Source organism: Cucurbita moschata, unplaced genomic scaffold (genome assembly GCF_002738365.1).
Source record: "Cucurbita moschata cultivar Rifu unplaced genomic scaffold, Cmos_1.0 Cmo_Scf00068, whole genome shotgun sequence".
NCBI lineage: Eukaryota > Viridiplantae > Streptophyta > Magnoliopsida > Cucurbitales > Cucurbitaceae > Cucurbita > Cucurbita moschata.
Genome location: NW_019268584.1, coordinates 1511087 through 1530229, shown reverse-complemented (window position 1 = coordinate 1530229; position 19143 = coordinate 1511087). Strand labels below are relative to the sequence as shown.

General features: G+C 51.6%; 48 non-coding genes and 9 pseudogenes across 48 annotated transcripts; all 57 read right to left on the bottom strand.

Annotated features, from left to right (window-relative positions):
* Nucleotides 1-205: 205 nt before the first annotated feature.
* Nucleotides 206-324, bottom strand: LOC111437952. The gene has a single exon (XR_002709552.1). It is a non-coding gene; the product is annotated as a 5S ribosomal RNA (ribosomal RNA).
* A 227-nt stretch (nucleotides 325-551) lies between these two features.
* LOC111437951 lies at nucleotides 552-670 on the bottom strand. Its single transcript, XR_002709551.1, has one exon. It is a non-coding gene; the product is annotated as a 5S ribosomal RNA (ribosomal RNA).
* Nucleotides 671-897: 227 nt separating this feature from the next.
* Nucleotides 898-1016, bottom strand: LOC111437950. The gene has a single exon (XR_002709550.1). It is a non-coding gene; the product is annotated as a 5S ribosomal RNA (ribosomal RNA).
* Nucleotides 1017-1243: 227 nt separating this feature from the next.
* On the bottom strand, nucleotides 1244-1362 carry LOC111437949. Its single transcript, XR_002709549.1, has one exon. It is a non-coding gene; the product is annotated as a 5S ribosomal RNA (ribosomal RNA).
* Nucleotides 1363-1589: 227 nt separating this feature from the next.
* On the bottom strand, nucleotides 1590-1708 carry LOC111437974. The gene has a single exon (XR_002709572.1). It is a non-coding gene; the product is annotated as a 5S ribosomal RNA (ribosomal RNA).
* Nucleotides 1709-1935: 227 nt separating this feature from the next.
* Nucleotides 1936-2054, bottom strand: LOC111437962. Its single transcript, XR_002709561.1, has one exon. It is a non-coding gene; the product is annotated as a 5S ribosomal RNA (ribosomal RNA).
* A 227-nt stretch (nucleotides 2055-2281) lies between these two features.
* Nucleotides 2282-2401, bottom strand: LOC111437929. The gene has a single exon (XR_002709543.1). It is a non-coding gene; the product is annotated as a 5S ribosomal RNA (ribosomal RNA).
* A 164-nt stretch (nucleotides 2402-2565) lies between these two features.
* On the bottom strand, nucleotides 2566-2685 carry LOC111437928. The gene has a single exon (XR_002709542.1). It is a non-coding gene; the product is annotated as a 5S ribosomal RNA (ribosomal RNA).
* Nucleotides 2686-2849: 164 nt separating this feature from the next.
* LOC111437927 lies at nucleotides 2850-2969 on the bottom strand. The gene has a single exon (XR_002709541.1). It is a non-coding gene; the product is annotated as a 5S ribosomal RNA (ribosomal RNA).
* Nucleotides 2970-3133: 164 nt separating this feature from the next.
* Nucleotides 3134-3253, bottom strand: LOC111437925. Its single transcript, XR_002709539.1, has one exon. It is a non-coding gene; the product is annotated as a 5S ribosomal RNA (ribosomal RNA).
* Nucleotides 3254-3417: 164 nt separating this feature from the next.
* LOC111437924 lies at nucleotides 3418-3537 on the bottom strand. Its single transcript, XR_002709538.1, has one exon. It is a non-coding gene; the product is annotated as a 5S ribosomal RNA (ribosomal RNA).
* A 164-nt stretch (nucleotides 3538-3701) lies between these two features.
* On the bottom strand, nucleotides 3702-3821 carry LOC111437923. The gene has a single exon (XR_002709537.1). It is a non-coding gene; the product is annotated as a 5S ribosomal RNA (ribosomal RNA).
* Nucleotides 3822-3985: 164 nt separating this feature from the next.
* Nucleotides 3986-4105, bottom strand: LOC111437922. The gene has a single exon (XR_002709536.1). It is a non-coding gene; the product is annotated as a 5S ribosomal RNA (ribosomal RNA).
* Nucleotides 4106-4269: 164 nt separating this feature from the next.
* On the bottom strand, nucleotides 4270-4389 carry LOC111437930. The gene has a single exon (XR_002709544.1). It is a non-coding gene; the product is annotated as a 5S ribosomal RNA (ribosomal RNA).
* A 227-nt stretch (nucleotides 4390-4616) lies between these two features.
* On the bottom strand, nucleotides 4617-4735 carry LOC111437980. The gene has a single exon (XR_002709578.1). It is a non-coding gene; the product is annotated as a 5S ribosomal RNA (ribosomal RNA).
* A 227-nt stretch (nucleotides 4736-4962) lies between these two features.
* On the bottom strand, nucleotides 4963-5081 carry LOC111437991. The gene has a single exon (XR_002709588.1). It is a non-coding gene; the product is annotated as a 5S ribosomal RNA (ribosomal RNA).
* A 227-nt stretch (nucleotides 5082-5308) lies between these two features.
* On the bottom strand, nucleotides 5309-5427 carry LOC111437948. Its single transcript, XR_002709548.1, has one exon. It is a non-coding gene; the product is annotated as a 5S ribosomal RNA (ribosomal RNA).
* A 227-nt stretch (nucleotides 5428-5654) lies between these two features.
* LOC111437947 lies at nucleotides 5655-5773 on the bottom strand. Its single transcript, XR_002709547.1, has one exon. It is a non-coding gene; the product is annotated as a 5S ribosomal RNA (ribosomal RNA).
* Nucleotides 5774-6000: 227 nt separating this feature from the next.
* Nucleotides 6001-6119, bottom strand: LOC111437995. The gene has a single exon (XR_002709592.1). It is a non-coding gene; the product is annotated as a 5S ribosomal RNA (ribosomal RNA).
* A 227-nt stretch (nucleotides 6120-6346) lies between these two features.
* Nucleotides 6347-6465, bottom strand: LOC111437937. Its single transcript, XR_002709546.1, has one exon. It is a non-coding gene; the product is annotated as a 5S ribosomal RNA (ribosomal RNA).
* Nucleotides 6466-6692: 227 nt separating this feature from the next.
* Nucleotides 6693-6811, bottom strand: LOC111437926. Its single transcript, XR_002709540.1, has one exon. It is a non-coding gene; the product is annotated as a 5S ribosomal RNA (ribosomal RNA).
* Nucleotides 6812-7038: 227 nt separating this feature from the next.
* On the bottom strand, nucleotides 7039-7157 carry LOC111437961. The gene has a single exon (XR_002709560.1). It is a non-coding gene; the product is annotated as a 5S ribosomal RNA (ribosomal RNA).
* Nucleotides 7158-7384: 227 nt separating this feature from the next.
* On the bottom strand, nucleotides 7385-7503 carry LOC111437908. The gene has a single exon (XR_002709526.1). It is a non-coding gene; the product is annotated as a 5S ribosomal RNA (ribosomal RNA).
* Nucleotides 7504-7730: 227 nt separating this feature from the next.
* Nucleotides 7731-7849, bottom strand: LOC111437915. Its single transcript, XR_002709531.1, has one exon. It is a non-coding gene; the product is annotated as a 5S ribosomal RNA (ribosomal RNA).
* A 227-nt stretch (nucleotides 7850-8076) lies between these two features.
* Nucleotides 8077-8195, bottom strand: LOC111437953. Its single transcript, XR_002709553.1, has one exon. It is a non-coding gene; the product is annotated as a 5S ribosomal RNA (ribosomal RNA).
* A 227-nt stretch (nucleotides 8196-8422) lies between these two features.
* LOC111437914 lies at nucleotides 8423-8541 on the bottom strand. Its single transcript, XR_002709530.1, has one exon. It is a non-coding gene; the product is annotated as a 5S ribosomal RNA (ribosomal RNA).
* A 227-nt stretch (nucleotides 8542-8768) lies between these two features.
* On the bottom strand, nucleotides 8769-8887 carry LOC111437963. The gene has a single exon (XR_002709562.1). It is a non-coding gene; the product is annotated as a 5S ribosomal RNA (ribosomal RNA).
* A 294-nt stretch (nucleotides 8888-9181) lies between these two features.
* Nucleotides 9182-9299, bottom strand: LOC111437931. The gene has a single exon (XR_002709545.1). It is a non-coding gene; the product is annotated as a 5S ribosomal RNA (ribosomal RNA).
* Nucleotides 9300-9526: 227 nt separating this feature from the next.
* LOC111437994 lies at nucleotides 9527-9645 on the bottom strand. The gene has a single exon (XR_002709591.1). It is a non-coding gene; the product is annotated as a 5S ribosomal RNA (ribosomal RNA).
* Nucleotides 9646-9872: 227 nt separating this feature from the next.
* LOC111437977 lies at nucleotides 9873-9991 on the bottom strand. The gene has a single exon (XR_002709575.1). It is a non-coding gene; the product is annotated as a 5S ribosomal RNA (ribosomal RNA).
* A 218-nt stretch (nucleotides 9992-10209) lies between these two features.
* LOC111437960 lies at nucleotides 10210-10328 on the bottom strand. Its single transcript, XR_002709559.1, has one exon. It is a non-coding gene; the product is annotated as a 5S ribosomal RNA (ribosomal RNA).
* A 133-nt stretch (nucleotides 10329-10461) lies between these two features.
* Nucleotides 10462-10580, bottom strand: LOC111437972. The gene has a single exon (XR_002709570.1). It is a non-coding gene; the product is annotated as a 5S ribosomal RNA (ribosomal RNA).
* A 133-nt stretch (nucleotides 10581-10713) lies between these two features.
* On the bottom strand, nucleotides 10714-10832 carry LOC111437971. Its single transcript, XR_002709569.1, has one exon. It is a non-coding gene; the product is annotated as a 5S ribosomal RNA (ribosomal RNA).
* Nucleotides 10833-10965: 133 nt separating this feature from the next.
* LOC111437959 lies at nucleotides 10966-11084 on the bottom strand. The gene has a single exon (XR_002709558.1). It is a non-coding gene; the product is annotated as a 5S ribosomal RNA (ribosomal RNA).
* A 133-nt stretch (nucleotides 11085-11217) lies between these two features.
* On the bottom strand, nucleotides 11218-11336 carry LOC111437969. Its single transcript, XR_002709568.1, has one exon. It is a non-coding gene; the product is annotated as a 5S ribosomal RNA (ribosomal RNA).
* Nucleotides 11337-11469: 133 nt separating this feature from the next.
* On the bottom strand, nucleotides 11470-11588 carry LOC111437968. The gene has a single exon (XR_002709567.1). It is a non-coding gene; the product is annotated as a 5S ribosomal RNA (ribosomal RNA).
* Nucleotides 11589-11721: 133 nt separating this feature from the next.
* Nucleotides 11722-11840, bottom strand: LOC111437967. Its single transcript, XR_002709566.1, has one exon. It is a non-coding gene; the product is annotated as a 5S ribosomal RNA (ribosomal RNA).
* Nucleotides 11841-11973: 133 nt separating this feature from the next.
* Nucleotides 11974-12092, bottom strand: LOC111437965. Its single transcript, XR_002709564.1, has one exon. It is a non-coding gene; the product is annotated as a 5S ribosomal RNA (ribosomal RNA).
* Nucleotides 12093-12225: 133 nt separating this feature from the next.
* LOC111437964 lies at nucleotides 12226-12344 on the bottom strand. The gene has a single exon (XR_002709563.1). It is a non-coding gene; the product is annotated as a 5S ribosomal RNA (ribosomal RNA).
* Nucleotides 12345-12476: 132 nt separating this feature from the next.
* On the bottom strand, nucleotides 12477-12595 carry LOC111437958. Its single transcript, XR_002709557.1, has one exon. It is a non-coding gene; the product is annotated as a 5S ribosomal RNA (ribosomal RNA).
* A 132-nt stretch (nucleotides 12596-12727) lies between these two features.
* On the bottom strand, nucleotides 12728-12846 carry LOC111437976. Its single transcript, XR_002709574.1, has one exon. It is a non-coding gene; the product is annotated as a 5S ribosomal RNA (ribosomal RNA).
* A 518-nt stretch (nucleotides 12847-13364) lies between these two features.
* LOC111437920 lies at nucleotides 13365-13522 on the bottom strand (annotated as a pseudogene).
* Nucleotides 13523-13748: 226 nt separating this feature from the next.
* Nucleotides 13749-13867, bottom strand: LOC111437982. The gene has a single exon (XR_002709580.1). It is a non-coding gene; the product is annotated as a 5S ribosomal RNA (ribosomal RNA).
* A 226-nt stretch (nucleotides 13868-14093) lies between these two features.
* LOC111437933 lies at nucleotides 14094-14251 on the bottom strand (annotated as a pseudogene).
* A 226-nt stretch (nucleotides 14252-14477) lies between these two features.
* Nucleotides 14478-14635, bottom strand: LOC111437940 (annotated as a pseudogene).
* A 225-nt stretch (nucleotides 14636-14860) lies between these two features.
* Nucleotides 14861-15018, bottom strand: LOC111437939 (annotated as a pseudogene).
* Nucleotides 15019-15243: 225 nt separating this feature from the next.
* Nucleotides 15244-15401, bottom strand: LOC111437936 (annotated as a pseudogene).
* Nucleotides 15402-15626: 225 nt separating this feature from the next.
* Nucleotides 15627-15784, bottom strand: LOC111437935 (annotated as a pseudogene).
* A 225-nt stretch (nucleotides 15785-16009) lies between these two features.
* On the bottom strand, nucleotides 16010-16167 carry LOC111437934 (annotated as a pseudogene).
* Nucleotides 16168-16392: 225 nt separating this feature from the next.
* On the bottom strand, nucleotides 16393-16511 carry LOC111437957. The gene has a single exon (XR_002709556.1). It is a non-coding gene; the product is annotated as a 5S ribosomal RNA (ribosomal RNA).
* A 226-nt stretch (nucleotides 16512-16737) lies between these two features.
* LOC111437916 lies at nucleotides 16738-16860 on the bottom strand. The gene has a single exon (XR_002709532.1). It is a non-coding gene; the product is annotated as a 5S ribosomal RNA (ribosomal RNA).
* Nucleotides 16861-17086: 226 nt separating this feature from the next.
* Nucleotides 17087-17200, bottom strand: LOC111437945 (annotated as a pseudogene).
* Nucleotides 17201-17427: 227 nt separating this feature from the next.
* Nucleotides 17428-17546, bottom strand: LOC111437990. Its single transcript, XR_002709587.1, has one exon. It is a non-coding gene; the product is annotated as a 5S ribosomal RNA (ribosomal RNA).
* A 226-nt stretch (nucleotides 17547-17772) lies between these two features.
* Nucleotides 17773-17891, bottom strand: LOC111437910. Its single transcript, XR_002709528.1, has one exon. It is a non-coding gene; the product is annotated as a 5S ribosomal RNA (ribosomal RNA).
* Nucleotides 17892-18116: 225 nt separating this feature from the next.
* Nucleotides 18117-18239, bottom strand: LOC111437918. Its single transcript, XR_002709534.1, has one exon. It is a non-coding gene; the product is annotated as a 5S ribosomal RNA (ribosomal RNA).
* A 226-nt stretch (nucleotides 18240-18465) lies between these two features.
* LOC111437942 lies at nucleotides 18466-18579 on the bottom strand (annotated as a pseudogene).
* A 226-nt stretch (nucleotides 18580-18805) lies between these two features.
* LOC111437981 lies at nucleotides 18806-18924 on the bottom strand. The gene has a single exon (XR_002709579.1). It is a non-coding gene; the product is annotated as a 5S ribosomal RNA (ribosomal RNA).
* Between the last annotated feature and the right edge of the window lie 219 nt (nucleotides 18925-19143).

Sequence of the window (19143 nt, the reverse complement as noted above, 5' to 3'; positions counted from 1 at the left end):
CATTTAACGCATGCGGGGCGGCATGATCGAGCCGACGGTGGGTGCACGCACGTGCTCGGAACGGTCGGCGGGGCCCGCGCGGACACGTCGGGGAGAAGAAACGCGATGAGCGGGGGAGGTTGCCATTCGTAAAGAAAGGAAGAAAAGAACGGGGAGAAATTGAAATAACGAGCAAAAGAAATAAGAAATAAAAAAAATAAAAAAAGGGGTGCAACACGAGGACTTCCCAAGTGGTCACCCAACTTAGTACTACTCTCGCCCAAGCACGCTTAACTGCGGAGTTCTGATGGGATCCGGTGCATTAGTGCTGGTATGATCGCACCCGACATGCAATGCGCACAAATTGCATTTAACGCATGCGGGGCGGCATGATCGAGCCGACGGTGGGTGCACGCACGTGCTCGGAACGGTCGGCGGGGCCCGCGCGGACACGTCGGGGAGAAGAAACGCGATGAGCGGGGGAGGTTGCCATTTGTAAAGAAAGGAAGAAAAGAACGGGGAGAAATTGAAATAACGAGCAAAAGAAATAAGAAATAAAAAAAATAAAAAAAGGGGTGCAACACGAGGACTTCCCAAGTGGTCACCCAACTTAGTACTACTCTCGCCCAAGCACGCTTAACTGCGGAGTTCTGATGGGATCCGGTGCATTAGTGCTGGTATGATCGCACCCGACATGCAATGCGCACAAATTGCATTTAACGCATGCGGGGCGGCATGATCGAGCCGACGGTGGGTGCACGCACGTGCTCGGAACGGTCGGCGGGGCCCGCGCGGACACGTCGGGGAGAAGAAACGCGATGAGCGGGGGAGGTTGCCATTTGTAAAGAAAGGAAGAAAAGAACGGGGAGAAATTGAAATAACGAGCAAAAGAAATAAGAAATAAAAAAAATAAAAAAAGGGGTGCAACACGAGGACTTCCCAAGTGGTCACCCAACTTAGTACTACTCTCGCCCAAGCACGCTTAACTGCGGAGTTCTGATGGGATCCGGTGCATTAGTGCTGGTATGATCGCACCCGACATGCAATGCGCACAAATTGCATTTAACGCATGCGGGGCGGCATGATCGAGCCGACGGTGGGTGCACGCACGTGCTCGGAACGGTCGGCGGGGCCCGCGCGGACACGTCGGGGAGAAGAAACGCGATGAGCGGGGGAGGTTGCCATTTGTAAAGAAAGGAAGAAAAGAACGGGGAGAAATTGAAATAACGAGCAAAAGAAATAAGAAATAAAAAAAATAAAAAAAGGGGTGCAACACGAGGACTTCCCAAGTGGTCACCCAACTTAGTACTACTCTCGCCCAAGCACGCTTAACTGCGGAGTTCTGATGGGATCCGGTGCATTAGTGCTGGTATGATCGCACCCGACATGCAATGCGCACAAATTGCATTTAACGCATGCGGGGCGGCATGATCGAGCCGACGGTGGGTGCACGCACGTGCTCGGAACGGTCGGCGGGGCCCGCGCGGACACGTCGGGGAGAAGAAACGCGATGAGCGGGGGAGGTTGCCATTTGTAAAGAAAGGAAGAAAAGAACGGGGAGAAATTGAAATAACGAGCAAAAGAAATAAGAAATAAAAAAAATAAAAAGAGGGGTGCAACACGAGGACTTCCCAAGTGGTCACCCAACTTAGTACTACTCTCGCCCAAGCACGCTTAACTGCGGAGTTCTGATGGGATCCGGTGCATTAGTGCTGGTACGATCGCACCCGACATGCAATGCGCACAAATTACATTTAACGCATGCGGGGCGGCATGATCGAGCCGACGGTGGGTGCACGCACGTGCTCGGAACGGTCGGCGGGGCCCGCGCGGACACGTCGGGGAGAAGAAACGCGATGAGCGGGGGAGGTTGCCATTTGTAAAGAAAGGAAGAAAAGAACGGGGAGAAATTGAAATAACGAGCAAAAGAAATAAGAAATAAAAAAAATAAAAAGAGGGGTGCAACACGAGGACTTCCCAAGTGGTCACCCAACTTAGTACTACTCTCGCCCAAGCACGCTTGACTGCGGAGTTCTGATGGGATCCGGTGCATTAGTGCTGGTATGATCGCACCCGACATGCAATGCGCACAAATTGCATTTAACGCATGCGGGGCGGCATGATCGAGCCGACGGAGGGTGCACGCACGTGCTCGGAACGGTCGGCGGGGCCCGCGCGGACACGTCGGGGAGAAGAAACGCGATGAGCGGGGGAGGTTGCCATTTGTAAAGAAAGGAAGAAAAGAACGGGGAGAAATTGAAATAACGAGCAAAAGAAATAAGAAATAAAAAAAATAAAAAGAGGGGTGCAACACGAGGACTTCCCAAGTGGTCACCAAATCTTAGTACTACTCTCGCCCAAGCACGCTTGACTGCGGAGGTCTGCTGGGATCCGGTGCATTAGTGCTGGTATGATCGCACTCGACATGCCATGCGCACAAAACCGGATTTAACGCATGCGGGGCGACATGATCGAAACGCGATGCGCGTGAGCGGGGGAGGTTCTCATTTGTAGAGAAAGGAAGAAAAGAACGGGGAGAAATTGAAATAACGAGCAAAAGAAATAAGAAATAAAAAAATAAAAAGAGGGGTGCAACACGAGGACTTCCCAAGTGGTCACCAAATCTTAGTACTACTCTCGCCCAAGCACGCTTGACTGCGGAGGTCTGCTGGGATCCGGTGCATTAGTGCTGGTATGATCGCACTCGACATGCCATGCGCACAAAACCGGATTTAACGCATGCGGGGCGACATGATCGAAACGCGATGCGCGTGAGCGGGGGAGGTTCTCATTTGTAGAGAAAGGAAGAAAAGAACGGGGAGAAATTGAAATAACGAGCAAAAGAAATAAGAAATAAAAAAATAAAAAGAGGGGTGCAACACGAGGACTTCCCAAGTGGTCACCAAATCTTAGTACTACTCTCGCCCAAGCACGCTTGACTGCGGAGGTCTGCTGGGATCCGGTGCATTAGTGCTGGTATGATCGCACTCGACATGCCATGCGCACAAAACCGGATTTAACGCATGCGGGGCGACATGATCGAAACGCGATGCGCGTGAGCGGGGGAGGTTCTCATTTGTAGAGAAAGGAAGAAAAGAACGGGGAGAAATTGAAATAACGAGCAAAAGAAATAAGAAATAAAAAAATAAAAAGAGGGGTGCAACACGAGGACTTCCCAAGTGGTCACCAAATCTTAGTACTACTCTCGCCCAAGCACGCTTGACTGCGGAGGTCTGCTGGGATCCGGTGCATTAGTGCTGGTATGATCGCACTCGACATGCCATGCGCACAAAACCGGATTTAACGCATGCGGGGCGACATGATCGAAACGCGATGCGCGTGAGCGGGGGAGGTTCTCATTTGTAGAGAAAGGAAGAAAAGAACGGGGAGAAATTGAAATAACGAGCAAAAGAAATAAGAAATAAAAAAATAAAAAGAGGGGTGCAACACGAGGACTTCCCAAGTGGTCACCAAATCTTAGTACTACTCTCGCCCAAGCACGCTTGACTGCGGAGGTCTGCTGGGATCCGGTGCATTAGTGCTGGTATGATCGCACTCGACATGCCATGCGCACAAAACCGGATTTAACGCATGCGGGGCGACATGATCGAAACGCGATGCGCGTGAGCGGGGGAGGTTCTCATTTGTAGAGAAAGGAAGAAAAGAACGGGGAGAAATTGAAATAACGAGCAAAAGAAATAAGAAATAAAAAAATAAAAAGAGGGGTGCAACACGAGGACTTCCCAAGTGGTCACCAAATCTTAGTACTACTCTCGCCCAAGCACGCTTGACTGCGGAGGTCTGCTGGGATCCGGTGCATTAGTGCTGGTATGATCGCACTCGACATGCCATGCGCACAAAACCGGATTTAACGCATGCGGGGCGACATGATCGAAACGCGATGCGCGTGAGCGGGGGAGGTTCTCATTTGTAGAGAAAGGAAGAAAAGAACGGGGAGAAATTGAAATAACGAGCAAAAGAAATAAGAAATAAAAAAATAAAAAGAGGGGTGCAACACGAGGACTTCCCAAGTGGTCACCAAATCTTAGTACTACTCTCGCCCAAGCACGCTTGACTGCGGAGGTCTGCTGGGATCCGGTGCATTAGTGCTGGTATGATCGCACTCGACATGCCATGCGCACAAAACCGGATTTAACGCATGCGGGGCGACATGATCGAAACGCGATGCGCGTGAGCGGGGGAGGTTCTCATTTGTAGAGAAAGGAAGAAAAGAACGGGGAGAAATTGAAATAACGAGCAAAAGAAATAAGAAATAAAAAAATAAAAAGAGGGGTGCAACACGAGGACTTCCCAAGTGGTCACCAAATCTTAGTACTACTCTCGCCCAAGCACGCTTGACTGCGGAGGTCTGCTGGGATCCGGTGCATTAGTGCTGGTATGATCGCATCCGACATGCAATGCGCACAAATTGCATTTAACGCATGCGGGGCGGCATGATCGAGGCGACGGTGGGTGCACGCACGTGCTCGGAACGGTCGGCGGGGCCCGCGCGGACACGTCGGGGAGAAGAAACGCGATGAGCGGGGGAGGTTGCCATTTGTAAAGAAAGGAAGAAAAGAACGGGGAGAAATTGAAATAACGAGCAAAAGAAATAAGAAATAAAAAAAATAAAAAAAGGGGTGCAACACGAGAAATTCCCAAGTGGTCACCCAACTTAGTACTACTCTCGCCCAAGCACGCTTGACTGCGGAGTTCTGCTGGGATCCGGTGCATTAGTGCTGGTATGATCGCACCCGACATGCAATGCGCACAAATTGCATTTAACGCATGCGGGGCGGCATGATCGAGCCGACGGTGGGTGCACGCACGTGCTCGGAACGGTCGGCGGGGCCCGCGCGGACACGTCGGGGAGAAGAAACGCGATGAGCGGGGGAGGTTGCCATTTGTAAAGAAAGGAAGAAAAGAACGGGGAGAAATTGAAATAACGAGCAAAAGAAATAAGAAATAAAAAAAATAAAAAAAGGGGTGCAACACGAGGACTTCCCAAGTGGTCACCCAACTTAGTACTACTCTCGCCCAAGCACGCTTGACTGCGGAGGTCTGCTGGGATCCGGTGCATTAGTGCTGGTATGATCGCACCCGACATGCAATGCGCACAAATTGCATTTAACGCATGCGGGGCGGCATGATCGAGCCGACGGTGGGTGCACGCACGTGCTCGGAACGGTCGGCGGGGCCCGCGCGGACACGTCTGGGAGAAGAAACGCGATGAGCGGGGGAGGTTGCCATTTGTAAAGAAAGGAAGAAAAGAACGGGGAGAAATTGAAATAACGAGCAAAAGAAATAAGAAATAAAAAAAATAAAAAAAGGGGTGCAACACGAGGACTTCCCAAGTGGTCACCCAACTTAGTACTACTCTCGCCCAAGCACGCTTAACTGCGGAGTTCTGATGGGATCCGGTGCATTAGTGCTGGTATGATCGCACCCGACATGCAATGCGCACAAATTGCATTTAACGCATGCGGGGCGGCATGATCGAGCCGACGGTGGGTGCACGCACGTGCTCGGAACGGTCGGCGGGGCCCGCGCGGACACGTCGGGGAGAAGAAACGCGATGAGCGGGGGAGGTTGCCATTTGTAAAGAAAGGAAGAAAAGAACGGGGAGAAATTGAAATAACGAGCAAAAGAAATAAGAAATAAAAAAAATAAAAAAAGGGGTGCAACACGAGGACTTCCCAAGTGGTCACCCAACTTAGTACTACTCTCGCCCAAGCACGCTTAACTGCGGAGTTCTGATGGGATCCGGTGCATTAGTGCTGGTATGATCGCACCCGACATGCAATGCGCACAAATTGCATTTAACGCATGCGGGGCGGCATGATCGAGCCGACGGTGGGTGCACGCACGTGCTCGGAACGGTCGGCGGGGCCCGCGCGGACACGTCGGGGAGAAGAAACGCGATGAGCGGGGGAGGTTGCCATTTGTAAAGAAAGGAAGAAAAGAACGGGGAGAAATTGAAATAACGAGCAAAAGAAATAAGAAATAAAAAAAATAAAAAAAGGGGTGCAACACGAGGACTTCCCAAGTGGTCACCCAACTTAGTACTACTCTCGCCCAAGCACGCTTAACTGTGGAGTTCTGATGGGATCAGGTGCATTAGAGCTGGTATGATCGCACCCGACATGCAATGCGCACAAATTGCATTTAACGCATGCGAGGCGGCATGATCGAGCCGACGGTGGGTGCACGCACGTGCTCGGAACGGTCGGCGGGGCCCGCGCGGACACGTCGGGGAGAAGAAACGCGATGAGCGGGGGAGGTTGCCATTTGTAAAGAAAGGAAGAAAAGAACGGGGAGAAATTGAAATAACGAGCAAAAGAAATAAGAAATAAAAAAAATAAAAAAAGGGGTGCAACACGAGGACTTCCCAAGTGGTCACCCAACTTAGTACTACTCTCGCCCAAGCACGCTTAACTGCGGAGTTCTGATGGGATCCGGTGCATTAGTGCTGGTATGATCGCACCCGACATGCAATGCGCACAAATTGCATTTAACGCATGCGGGGCGGCATGATCGAGCCGACGGTGGGTGCACGCACGTGCTCGGAACGGTCGGCGGGGCCCGCGCGGACACGTCGGGGAGAAGAAACGCGATGAGCGGGGGAGGGTGCCATTTGTAAAGAAAGGAAGAAAAGAACGGGGAGAAATTGAAATAACGAGCAAAAGAAATAAGAAATAAAAAAAATAAAAAAAGGGGTGCAACACGAGGACTTCCCAAGTGGTCACCCAACTTAGTACTACTCTCGCCCAAGCACGCTTAACTGCGGAGTTCTGATGGGATCCGGTGCATTAGTGCTGGTATGATCGCACCCGACATGCAATGCGCACAAATTGCATTTAACGCATGCGGGGCGGCATGATCGAGCCGACAGTGGGTGCACGCACGTGCTCGGAACGGTCGGCGGGGCCCGCGCGGACACGTCGGGGAGAAGAAACGCAATGAGCGAGGGAGGTTGCCATTTGTAAAGAAAGGAAGAAAAGAACGGGGAGAAATTGAAATAACGAGCAAAAGAAATAAGAAATAAAAAAAATAAAAAAAGGGGTGCAACACGAGGACTTCCCAAGTGGTCACCCAACTTAGTACTACTCTCGCCCAAGCACGCTTGACTGCGGAGTTCTGATGGGATCCGGTGCATTAGTGCTGGTATGATCGCACCCGACATGCAATGCGCACAAATTGCATTTAACGCATGCGGGGCGGCATGATCGAGCCGACGGTGGGTGCACGCACGTGCTCGGAACGGTCGGCGGGGCCCGCGCGGACACGTCGGGGAGAAGAAACGCGATGAGCGGGGGAGGTTGCCATTTGTAAAGAAAGGAAGAAAAGAACGGGGAGAAATTGAAATAACGAGCAAAAGAAATAAGAAATAAAAAAAATAAAAAAAGGGGTGCAACACGAGGACTTCCCAAGTGGTCACCCAACTTAGTACTACTCTCGCCCAAGCACGCTTGACTGCGGAGTTTTGTTGGGATCCGGTGCATTAGTGCTGGTATGATCGCACCCGACATGCAATGCGCACAAATTGCATTTAACGCATGCGGGGCGGCATGATCGAGGCGACGGTGGGTGCACGCACGTGCTCGGAACGGTCGGCGGGGCCCGCGCGGACACGTCGGGGAGAAGAATCGCGATGAGCGAGGGAGGTTGCCATTTGTAAAGAAAGGAAGAAAAGAACGGGGAGAAATTGAAATAACGAGCAAAAGAAATAAGAAATAAAAAAAATAAAAAAAGGGGTGCAACACGAGGACTTCCCAAGTGGTCACCCAACTTAGTACTACTCTCGCCCAAGCACGCTTAACTGCGGAGTTCTGATGGGATCCGGTGCATTAGTGCTGGTATGATCGCACCCGACATGCAATGCGCACAAATTGCATTTAACGCATGCGGGGCGGCATGATCGAGCCGACGGTGGGTGCACGCACGTGCTCGGAACGGTCGGCGGGGCCCGCGCGGACACGTCGGGGAGAAGAAACGCGATGAGCGGGGGAGGTTGCCATTTGTAAAGAAAGGAAGAAAAGAACGGGGAGAAATTGAAATAACGAGCAAAAGAAATAAGAAATAAAAAAAATAAAAAAAGGGGTGCAACACAAGGACTTCCCAAGTGGTCACCCAACTTAGTACTACTCTCGCCCAAGCACGCTTAACTGCGGAGTTCTGATGGGATCCGGTGCATTAGTGCTGGTATGATCGCACCCGACATGCAATGCGCACAAATTGCATTTAACGCATGCGGGGCGGCATGATCGAGGCGACGGTGGGTGCACGCACGTGCTCGGAACGGTCGGCGGGGCCTGCGCGGACACGTCGGGGAGAAGAAACGCGATGAGAGGGGGAGGTTGCCATTTGTAAAGAAAGGAAGAAAAGAACGGGGAGAAATTGAAATAACGAGCAAAAGAAATAAGAAATAAAAGAAATAAAAAAAGGGGTGCAACACCAGGACTTCCCAAGTGGTCACTCAACTTAGTACTACTCTCGCCCAAGCACGCTTAACTGCGGAATTCTGATGGAATCCGGTGCATTAGTGCTGGTATGATCGCACCCGACATGCAATGCGCACAAATTGCATTTAACGCATGCGGGGCGGCATGATCGAGCCGACGGTGGGTGCACGCACGTGCTCGGAACGGTCGGCGGGGCCCGCGCGGACACGTCGGGGAGAAGAAACGCGATGAGCGGGGGAGGTTGCCATTTGTAAAGAAAGGAAGAAAAGAACGGGGAGAAATTAAAATAACGAGCAAAAGAAATAAGAAATAAAAAAAATAAAAAAAGGGATGCAACACGAGGACTTCTCAAGTGGTCACCCAACTTAGTACTACTCTCGCCCTAGCACGCTTAACTGCGGAGTTCTGATGGGATCCGGTGCATTAGTGCTGGTATGATCGCACCCGACATAGCACGCTTAACTGCGGAGTTCTGATGGGATCCGGTGCATTAGTGCTGGTATGATCGCACCCGACATGCAATGCGCACAAATTGCATTTAACGCATGCGGGGCGGCATGATCGAGGCAACGGTGGGTGCACGCACGTGCTCGGAACGGTCGGCGGGGCCCGCGCGGACACGTCGGGGAGAAGAAACGCGATGAGCGGGGGAGGTTGCCATTTGTAAAGAAAGGAAGAAAAGAACGGGGAGAAATTGAAATAACGAGCAAAAGAAATAAGAAATAAAAAAAATAAAAAAAGGGGTGCAACACGAGGACTTCCCAAGTGGTCACCAAACTTAGTACTACTCTCGCCCAAGCAGCGTAACTGCGGAGTTCTGATGGGATCCGGTGCATTAGTGCTGGTATGATCACACCCGACATGCAATGCGCACAAATTGCATTTAACGTATGCGGGGCGGCATGATCGAGGCGACGGTGGGTGCACGCACGTGCTCGGAACGGTCGGCGGGGCCCGCGCGGACACGTCGGGGAGAAGAAACGCGATGAGCGGGGGAGGTTGCCATTTGTAAAGAAAGGAAGAAAAGAACGGGGAGAAATTGAAATAACGAGCAAAAGAAATAAGAAATAAAAGAAATAAAAAAAGGGGTGCAACACGAGGACTTCCCAAGTGGTCACCCAACTTAATATTACTCTCGCCCAAGCATGCTTAACTGCGGAGTTCTGATGGGATCCGGTGCATTAGTGCTGGTATGATCGCACCCGACATGCAATGCGCACAAATTGCATTTAACGCATGCGGGGCGGCATGATCGAGCCGACGGTGGGTGCACGCACGTGCTCGGAACGGTCGGCGGGGCCCGCGCGGACACGTCGGGGAGAAGAAACGCGATGAGCGGGGGAGGTTGCCATTTGTAAAGAAAGGAAGAAAAGAACGGGGAGAAATTGAAATAACGAGCAAAAGAAATAAGAAATAAAAGAAATAAAAAAAGGGGTGCAACACGAGGACTTCCCAAGTGGTCACCCAACTTAGTACTACTCTCGCCCAAGCACGCTTGACTGCGGAGTTCTGATGGAATCCGGTGCATTAGTGCTGGTATGATCGCACCCGACATGCAATGCGCACAAATTGCATTTAACGCATGCGGGGCGGCATGATCGAGGCGACGGTGGGTGCTTGCACGTGCTCGGAACGGTCGGCGGGGCCCGCGCGGACACGTCGGGGAGAAGAAACGCGATGAGCGGGGGAGGTTGCCATTTGTAAAGAAAGGAAGAAAAGAACGGGGAGAAATTGAAATAACGAGCAAAAGAAATAAGAAATAAAAAAAGGGGTGCAACACGAGGACTTCCCAAGTGGTCACCCAACTTAGTACTACTCTCGCCCAAGCACGCTTGACTGCGGAGTTCTGATGGGATCCGGTGCATTAGTGCTGGTATGATCGCACCCGACATGCCATGCGCACAAAATCGGATTTAACGCATGCGGGGCGGCATGATCGAAATGCGATGGGCGTGAGCGGGGGAGGTTCTCATTTGTAGAGAAAGGAAGAAAAGAACTGGGAGAAATTGAAAGAAAAAAAGGGGTGCAACACGAGGACTTCCCAAGCGGTCACCCAACTTAGTACTACTCTCGCCCAAGCACGCTTGACTGCGGAGTTCTGATGGGATCCGGTGCATTAGTGCTGGTATGATCGCACCCGACATGCCATGCGCACAAAATCGGATTTAACGCATGCGGGGCGGCATGATCGAAACGCGATGGGCGTGAGCGGGGGAGGTTCTCATTTGTAGAGAAAGGAAGAAAAGAACTGGGAGAAATTGAAAGAAAAAAAGGGGTGCAACACGAGGACTTCCCAAGCGGTCACCCAACTTAGTACTACTCTCGCCCAAGCACGCTTGACTGCGGAGTTCTGATGGGATCCGGTGCATTAGTGCTGGTATGATCGCACCCGACATGCCATGCGCACAAAATCGGATTTAACGCATGCGGGGCGGCATGATCGAAACGCGATGGGCGTGAGCGGGGGAGGTTCTCATTTGTAGAGAAAGGAAGAAAAGAACTGGGAGAAATTGAAAGAAAAAAAGGGGTGCAACACGAGGACTTCCCAAGTGGTCACCCAACTTAGTACTACTCTCGCCCAAGCACGCTTGACTGCGGAGTTCTGATGGGATCCGGTGCATTAGTGCTGGTATGATCGCACCCGACATGCCATGCGCACAAAATCGGATTTAACGCATGCGGGGCGGCATGATCGAAACGCGATGGGCGTGAGCGGGGGAGGTTCTCATTTGTAGAGAAAGGAAGAAAAGAACTGGGAGAAATTGAAAGAAAAAAAGGGGTGCAACACGAGGACTTCCCAAGCGGTCACCCAACTTAGTACTACTCTCGCCCAAGCACGCTTGACTGCGGAGTTCTGATGGGATCCGGTGCATTAGTGCTGGTATGATCGCACCCGACATGCCATGCGCACAAAATCGGATTTAACGCATGCGGGGCGGCATGATCGAAATGCGATGGGCGTGAGCGGGGGAGGTTCTCATTTGTAGAGAAAGGAAGAAAAGAACTGGGAGAAATTGAAAGAAAAAAAGGGGTGCAACACGAGGACTTCCCAAGCGGTCACCCAACTTAGTACTACTCTCGCCCAAGCACGCTTGACTGCGGAGTTCTGATGGGATCCGGTGCATTAGTGCTGGTATGATCGCACCCGACATGCCATGCGCACAAAATCGGATTTAACGCATGCGGGGCGGCATGATCGAAATGCGATGGGCGTGAGCGGGGGAGGTTCTCATTTGTAGAGAAAGGAAGAAAAGAACTGGGAGAAATTGAAAGAAAAAAAGGGGTGCAACACGAGGACTTCCCAAGCGGTCACCCAACTTAGTACTACTCTCGCCCAAGCACGCTTGACTGCGGAGTTCTGATGGGATCCGGTGCATTAGTGCTGGTATGATCGCACCCGACATGCCATGCGCACAAAATCGGATTTAACGCATGCGGGGCGGCATGATCGAAATGCGATGGGCGTGAGCGGGGGAGGTTCTCATTTGTAGAGAAAGGAAGAAAAGAACTGGGAGAAATTGAAAGAAAAAAAGGGGTGCAACACGAGGACTTCCCAAGCGGTCACCCAACTTAGTACTACTCTCGCCCAAGCACGCTTGACTGCGGAGTTCTGATGGGATCCGGTGCATTAGTGCTGGTATGATCGCACCCGACATGCCATGCGCACAAAATCGGATTTAACGCATGCGGGGCGGCATGATCGAAACGCGATGGGCGTGAGCGGGGGAGGTTCTCATTTGTAGAGAAAGGAAGAAAAGAACTGGGAGAAATTGAAAGAAAAAAAGGGGTGCAACACGAGGACTTCCCAAGCGGTCACCCAACTTAGTACTACTCTCGCCCAAGCACGCTTGACTGCGGAGTTCTGATGGGATCCGGTGCATTAGTGCTGGTATGATCGCACCCGACATGCAATGCGCACAAATTGCATTTAACGCATGCGGGGCGGCATGATCGAAATGCGATGGGCGTGAGCGGGGGAGGTTCTCATTTGTAGAGAAAGGAAGAAAAGAACTGGGAGAAATTGAAAGAAAAAAAGGGGTGCAACACGAGGACTTCCCAAGTGGTCACCCAACTTAGTACTACTCTCGCCCAAGCACGCTTGACTGCGGAGTTCTGATGGGATCCGGTGCATTAGTGCTGGTATGATCGCACCCGACATGCCATGCGCACAAATTGCATTTAACGCATGCGGGGCGGCATGATCGAAATGCGATGGGCGTGAGCGGGGGAGGTTCTCATTTGTAGAGAAAGGAAGAAAAGAACTGGGAGAAATTGAAAGAAAAAAAGGGGTGCAACACGAGGACTTCCCAAGTGGTCACCCAACTTAGTACTACTCTCGCCCAAGCACGCTTGACTGCGGAGTTCTGATGGGATCCGGTGCATTAGTGCTGGAATGATCGCACCCGACATGCATTGCGCACAAATTGCATTTAACGCATGCGGGGCGGCATGATCGAGGCGACGGTGGGTGCACGCACGTGCTCGGAACGGTCGGCGGGGCCCGCGCGGACACGTCGGGGAGAAGAAACGCGATGAGCGGGGGAGGTTGCCATTTGTAAAGAAAGGAAGAAAAGAACGGGGAGAAATTGAAATAACGAGCAAAAGAAATAAGAAATAAAAAAAATAAAAAAAGGGGTGCAACACGAGGACTTCCCAAGTGGTCACCCAACTTAGTACTACTCTCGCCCAAGCACGCTTAACTGCAATGTGCACAAATTGCATTTAACGCATGCGGGGCGGCATGATCGAGGCGACGGTGGGTGCACGCACGTGCTCGGAACGGTTGGCGGGGCCCGCGCGGACATGTCGGGGAGAAGAAACGCGATGAGCGGGGGAGGTTGCCATTTGTAAAGAAAGGAAGAAAAGAACGGGGAGAAATTGAAATAACGAGCAAAAGAAATAAGAAATAAAAAAATAAAAAAAGGGGTGCAACACGAGGACTTCCCAAGTGGTCACCCAACTTAGTACTACTCTCGCCCAAGAGGAAGTGGTCACCCAACTTAGTACTACTCTCGCCCAAGCACGCTTGGCTGCGGAGTTCTGATGGGATCCGTTGCATTAGTGCTGGTATGATCGCACCCGACATGCAATGCGCACAAATTGCATTTAACGCATGCGGGGCGGCATGATCGAGGCGACGGTGGGTGCACGCACGTGCTCGGAACGGTCGGCGGGGCCCGCGCGGACACGTCGGGGAGAAGAAACGCGATGAGCGGGGGAGGTTGCCATTTGTAAAGAAAGGAAGAAAAGAACGGGGAGAAATTGAAATAACGAGCAAAAGAAATAAGAAATAAAAAAATAAAAAAAGGGGTGCAACACGAGGACTTCCCAAGCGGTCACCCAACTTAGTACTACTCTCGCCCAAGCACGCTTGACTGCGGAGTTCTGATGGGATCCGTTGCATTAGTGCTGGTATGATCGCACCCGACATGCAATGCGCACAAATTGCATTTAACGCATGCGGGGCGGCATGATCGAGGCGACGGTGGGTGCACGCACGTGCTCGGAACGGTCGGCGGGGGGCGCGCAGACACGTCGGGGAGAAGAAACGCGATGAGCGGGGGAGGTTGCCATTTGTAAAGAAAGGAAGAAAAGAACGGGGAGAAATTGAAATAACGAGCAAAAGAAATAAGAAATAAAAAAATAAATAAAGGGGTGCAACACGAGGACTTCCCAAGTGGTCACCCAACTTAGTACTACTCTCGCCCAAGAGGAAGTGGTCACCCAACTTAGTTCTACTCTCGCCCAAGCACGCTTGCCTGCGGAGTTCTGATGGGATCCGGCGCATTAGTGCTGGTATGATCGCACCCGACATGCCATGCGCACAAATTGCATTTAACGCATGCTGGGAGGCATGATCGTGGCGACGGTGTGTGCATGCACGTGCTCGGAACAGTCGGCGGGGCCCGCGCGGACACGTCGGTGAGAAGAAACGCGATGAGCGGGGGAGGTTGCCATTTGTAAAGAAAGGAAGAAAAGAACGGGGAGAAATTGAAATAACGAGAGAAAGAAATAAGAAATAAAAAAATAAATAAAGGGGTGCAACACGAGGACTTCCCAAGCGGTCACCCAACTTAGTACTACTCTCGCCCAAGAGGAAGTGGTCACCCAACTTAGTTCTACTCTCGCCCAAGCACGCTTGCCTGCGGAGTTCTGATGGGATCCGGCGCATTAGTGCTGGTATGATCGCACCCGACATGCCATGCGCACAAATTGCATTTAACGCATGCTGGGAGGCATGATCGTGGCGACGGTGTGTGCATGCACGTGCTCGGAACAGTCGGCGGGGCCCGCGCGGACACGTCGGTGAGAAGAAACGCGATGAGGGGGGAGGTTGCTATTTGTAAAGAAAGGAAGAAAAGAACGGGGAGAAATTGAAATAACGAGAGAAAGAAATAAGAAATAAAAAAATAAATAAAGGGGTGCAACACGAGGACTTCCCAAGCGGTCACCCAACTTAGTACTACTCTCGCCCAAGAGGAAGTGGTCACCCAACTTAGTTCTACTCTCGCCCAAGCACGCTTGCCTGCGGAGTTCTGATGGGATCCGGCGCATTAGTGCTGGTATGATCGCACCCGACATGCCATGCGCACAAATTGCATTTAACGCATGCTGGGAGGCATGATCGTGGCGACGGTGTGTGCATGCACGTGCTCGGAACAGTCGGCGGGGCCCGCGCGGACACGTCGGTGAGAAGAAACGCGATGAGGGGGGAGGTTGCTATTTGTAAAGAAAGGAAGAAAAGAACGGGGAGAAATTGAAATAACGAGAGAAAGAAATAAGAAATAAAAAAATAAATAAAGGGGTGCAACACGAGGACTTCCCAAGCGGTCACCCAACTTAGTACTACTCTCGCCCAAGAGGAAGTGGTCACCCAACTTAGTTCTACTCTCGCCCAAGCACGCTTGCCTGCGGAGTTCTGATGGGATCCGGCGCATTAGTGCTGGTATGATCGCACCCGACATGCCATGCGCACAAATTGCATTTAACGCATGCTGGGAGGCATGATCGTGGCGACGGTGTGTGCATGCACGTGCTCGGAACAGTCGGCGGGGCCCGCGCGGACACGTCGGTGAGAAGAAACGCGATGAGGGGGGAGGTTGCTATTTGTAAAGAAAGGAAGAAAAGAACGGGGAGAAATTGAAATAACGAGAGAAAGAAATAAGAAATAAAAAAATAAATAAAGGGGTGCAACACGAGGACTTCCCAAGCGGTCACCCAACTTAGTACTACTCTCGCCCAAGAGGAAGTGGTCACCCAACTTAGTTCTACTCTCGCCCAAGCACGCTTGCCTGCGGAGTTCTGATGGGATCCGGCGCATTAGTGCTGGTATGATCGCACCCGACATGCCATGCGCACAAATTGCATTTAACGCATGCTGGGAGGCATGATCGTGGCGACGGTGTGTGCATGCACGTGCTCGGAACAGTCGGCGGGGCCCGCGCGGACACGTCGGTGAGAAGAAACGCGATGAGGGGGGAGGTTGCTATTTGTAAAGAAAGGAAGAAAAGAACGGGGAGAAATTGAAATAACGAGAGAAAGAAATAAGAAATAAAAAAATAAATAAAGGGGTGCAACACGAGGACTTCCCAAGCGGTCACCCAACTTAGTACTACTCTCGCCCAAGAGGAAGTGGTCACCCAACTTAGTTCTACTCTCGCCCAAGCACGCTTGCCTGCGGAGTTCTGATGGGATCCGGCGCATTAGTGCTGGTATGATCGCACCCGACATGCCATGCGCACAAATTGCATTTAACGCATGCTGGGAGGCATGATCGTGGCGACGGTGTGTGCATGCACGTGCTCGGAACAGTCGGCGGGGCCCGCGCGGACACGTTGGTGTAAAGAAACGCGATGAGGGGGGAGGTTGCTATTTGTAAAGAAAGGAAGAAAAGAACGGGGAGAAATTGAAATAACGAGAGAAAGAAATAAGAAATAAAAAAATAAATAAAGGGGTGCAACACGAGGACTTCCCAAGTGGTCACCCAACTTAGTACTACTCTCGCCCAAGCACGCTTGACTGCGGAGTTCTGATGGGATCCGGTGCATTAGTGCTGGTATGATCGCACCCGACATGCAATGCGCACAAATTGCATTTAACGCATGCTGGGAGGCATGATCGTGGCGACGGTGTGTGCATGCACGTGCTCGGAACAGTCGGCGGGGCCCGCGCGGACACGTCGGGGAGAAGAAACGCGATGAGCGGGGGAGGTTGCCATTTGTAAAAAAAGGAAGAAAAGAACGGGGAGAAATTGAAATAACGAGTAAAAGAAATAAGAAATAAAAAAATAAAAAAAGGGGTGCAACACGAGGACTTCCCAAGTGGTCACCCAACTAACTTAGTACTAGTCTCGCCCAAGCACGCTTAACTGCGGAGTTCTTATGGGATCCGGTGCATTAGTGCTGGTATGATCGCAGCCGACATGCAATGCGCACAAATTGAATTTAACGCAAGTGGGGCGACATGATCGAGGCGATGGTGGGTGCACGCACGTGCTCGGAACGGTCGGCGGGGCCCGCGCGGACTCGTCGGGGAGAAGAAACGCGATGAGCGGGGGAGGTTACCATTTGTAAAGAAAGGAAGAAAAGAACGGGGAGAAATTGAAATAACGAGCAAAAGAAATAAGAAATAAAAAAATAAAAAAAGGGGTGCAACATGAGGACTAGTGGTCACCCAACTTAGTACTACTCTCGGCCAAGCACGCTTAATTGCGAAGTTCTGATGGGATCCGGTGCACTAGTGCTGGTATGATCGCACCCGACATGCAATGCGCACAAATTGCATTAAGCGCATGCGGGGCGGCATGATCGAGGCGACGGTGGGTGCACGCACGTGCTCAGAACGGTCGGCGGGGCCCACGCGGACACGTCGGGGAGAAGAAACGCGATGAGCGGGGGAGGTTGCCATTTGTAAAGAAAGGAAGAAAAGAACGGGGAGAAATTGAAATAACGAGCAAAAGAAATAAGAAATAAAAAAAATAAAAAAAGGGGTGCAACACGAGGACTTCCCAAGTGGTCACCCAACTTAGTACTACTCTCGCCCAAGCACGCTTAACTGCGGAGTTCTGATGGGATCCGGTGCATTAGTGCTGGTATGATCGCACCCGACATGCAATGCGCACAAATTGCATTTAACGCATGCGGGGCGGCATGATCGAGCCGACGGTGGGTGCACGCACGTGCTCGGAACGGTCGGCGGGGCCCGCGCGGACACGTCGGGGAGAAGAAACGCGATGAGCGGGGGAGGTTGCCATTTGTAAAGAAAGGAAGAAAAGAACGGGGAGAAATTGAAATAACGAGCAAAAGAAATAAGAAATAAAAAAATAAAAAAAAGGGTGCAACACGAGGACTTCCCAAGTGGTCACCCAACTTAGTACTACTCTCGCCCAAGAACGCTTAGCTGTGGAGTTCTGATGGGTTCCGGTGCATTAGTGCTGGTATGATCGCACCCGACATGCAATGCGCACAAATTGCATTTAGTGCATGCGGGCGGCATGATCGAGGCGACGGTGGGTGCACGCACGTGCTCGGAACGGTCGGCGGGGCCCGCGCGGACACGTCGGGGAGAAGAAACGCGATGAGCGGGGGAGGTTGCCATTTGTAAAAAAAGGAAGAAAAGAACGGGGAGAAATTGAAATAACGAGTAAAAGAAATAAGAAATAAAAAAATAAAAAAAGGGGTGCAACACGAGGACTTCCCAAGTGGTCACCCAACTAACTTAGTACTAGTCTCGCCCAAGCACGCTTAACTGCGGAGTTCTTATGGGATCCAGTGCATTAGTGCTGGTATGATCGCAGCCGACATGCAATGCGCACAAATTGAATTTAACGCAAGTGGGGCGACATGATCGAGGCGATGGTGGGTGCACGCACGTGCTCGGAACGGTCGGCGGGGCCCGCGCGGACACGTCGGGGAGAAGAAACGCGATGAGCGGGGGAGGTTGCCATTTGTAAAGAAAGGAAGAAAAGAACGGGGAGAAATTGAAATAACGAGCAAAAGAAATAAGAAATAAAAAAATAAAAAAAGGGGTGCAACACGAGGACTAGTGGTCACCCAACTTAGTACTACTCTCGGCCAAGCACGCTTAATTGCGAAGTTCTGATGGGATTCGGTTCACTAGTGCTGGTATGATCGCACCCGACATGCAATGCGCACAATTGCATTTAGCGCATGCGGGGCGGCATGATCGAGGCGACGGTGGGTGCACGCACGTGCTCGGAACGGTCGGCGGGGCCCGCGCGGACACGTCGGGGAGAAGAAACGCGATGAGCGGGGGAGGTTGCCATTTGTAAAGAAAGGAAGAAAAGAACGGGGAGAAATTGAAATGACGAGCAAAAGAAATAAGAAATAAAAAAAATAAAAAAAGTGGTGCAACACGAGGACTTCCCAAGTGGTCACCCAACTTAGTACTACTCTCGCCCAAGCACGCTTAGCTGCGGAGTTCTGATGGGATCCAGTGCATTAGTGCTGGTATGATCGCACCCGACATGCAATGCGTACAAATTGCATTTAACGCATGCGGGGCGGCATGATCGAGCTGACGGTGGGTGCACGCACGTGCTCGGAACGGTCGGCGGGGCCCGCGCGGACACGTCGGGGAGAAGAAACGCGATGAGCGGGGGAGGTTGCCATTTGTAAAGAAAGGAAGAAAAGAACGGGGAGAAATTGAAATAACGAGCAAAAGAAATAAGAAATAAAAAAAA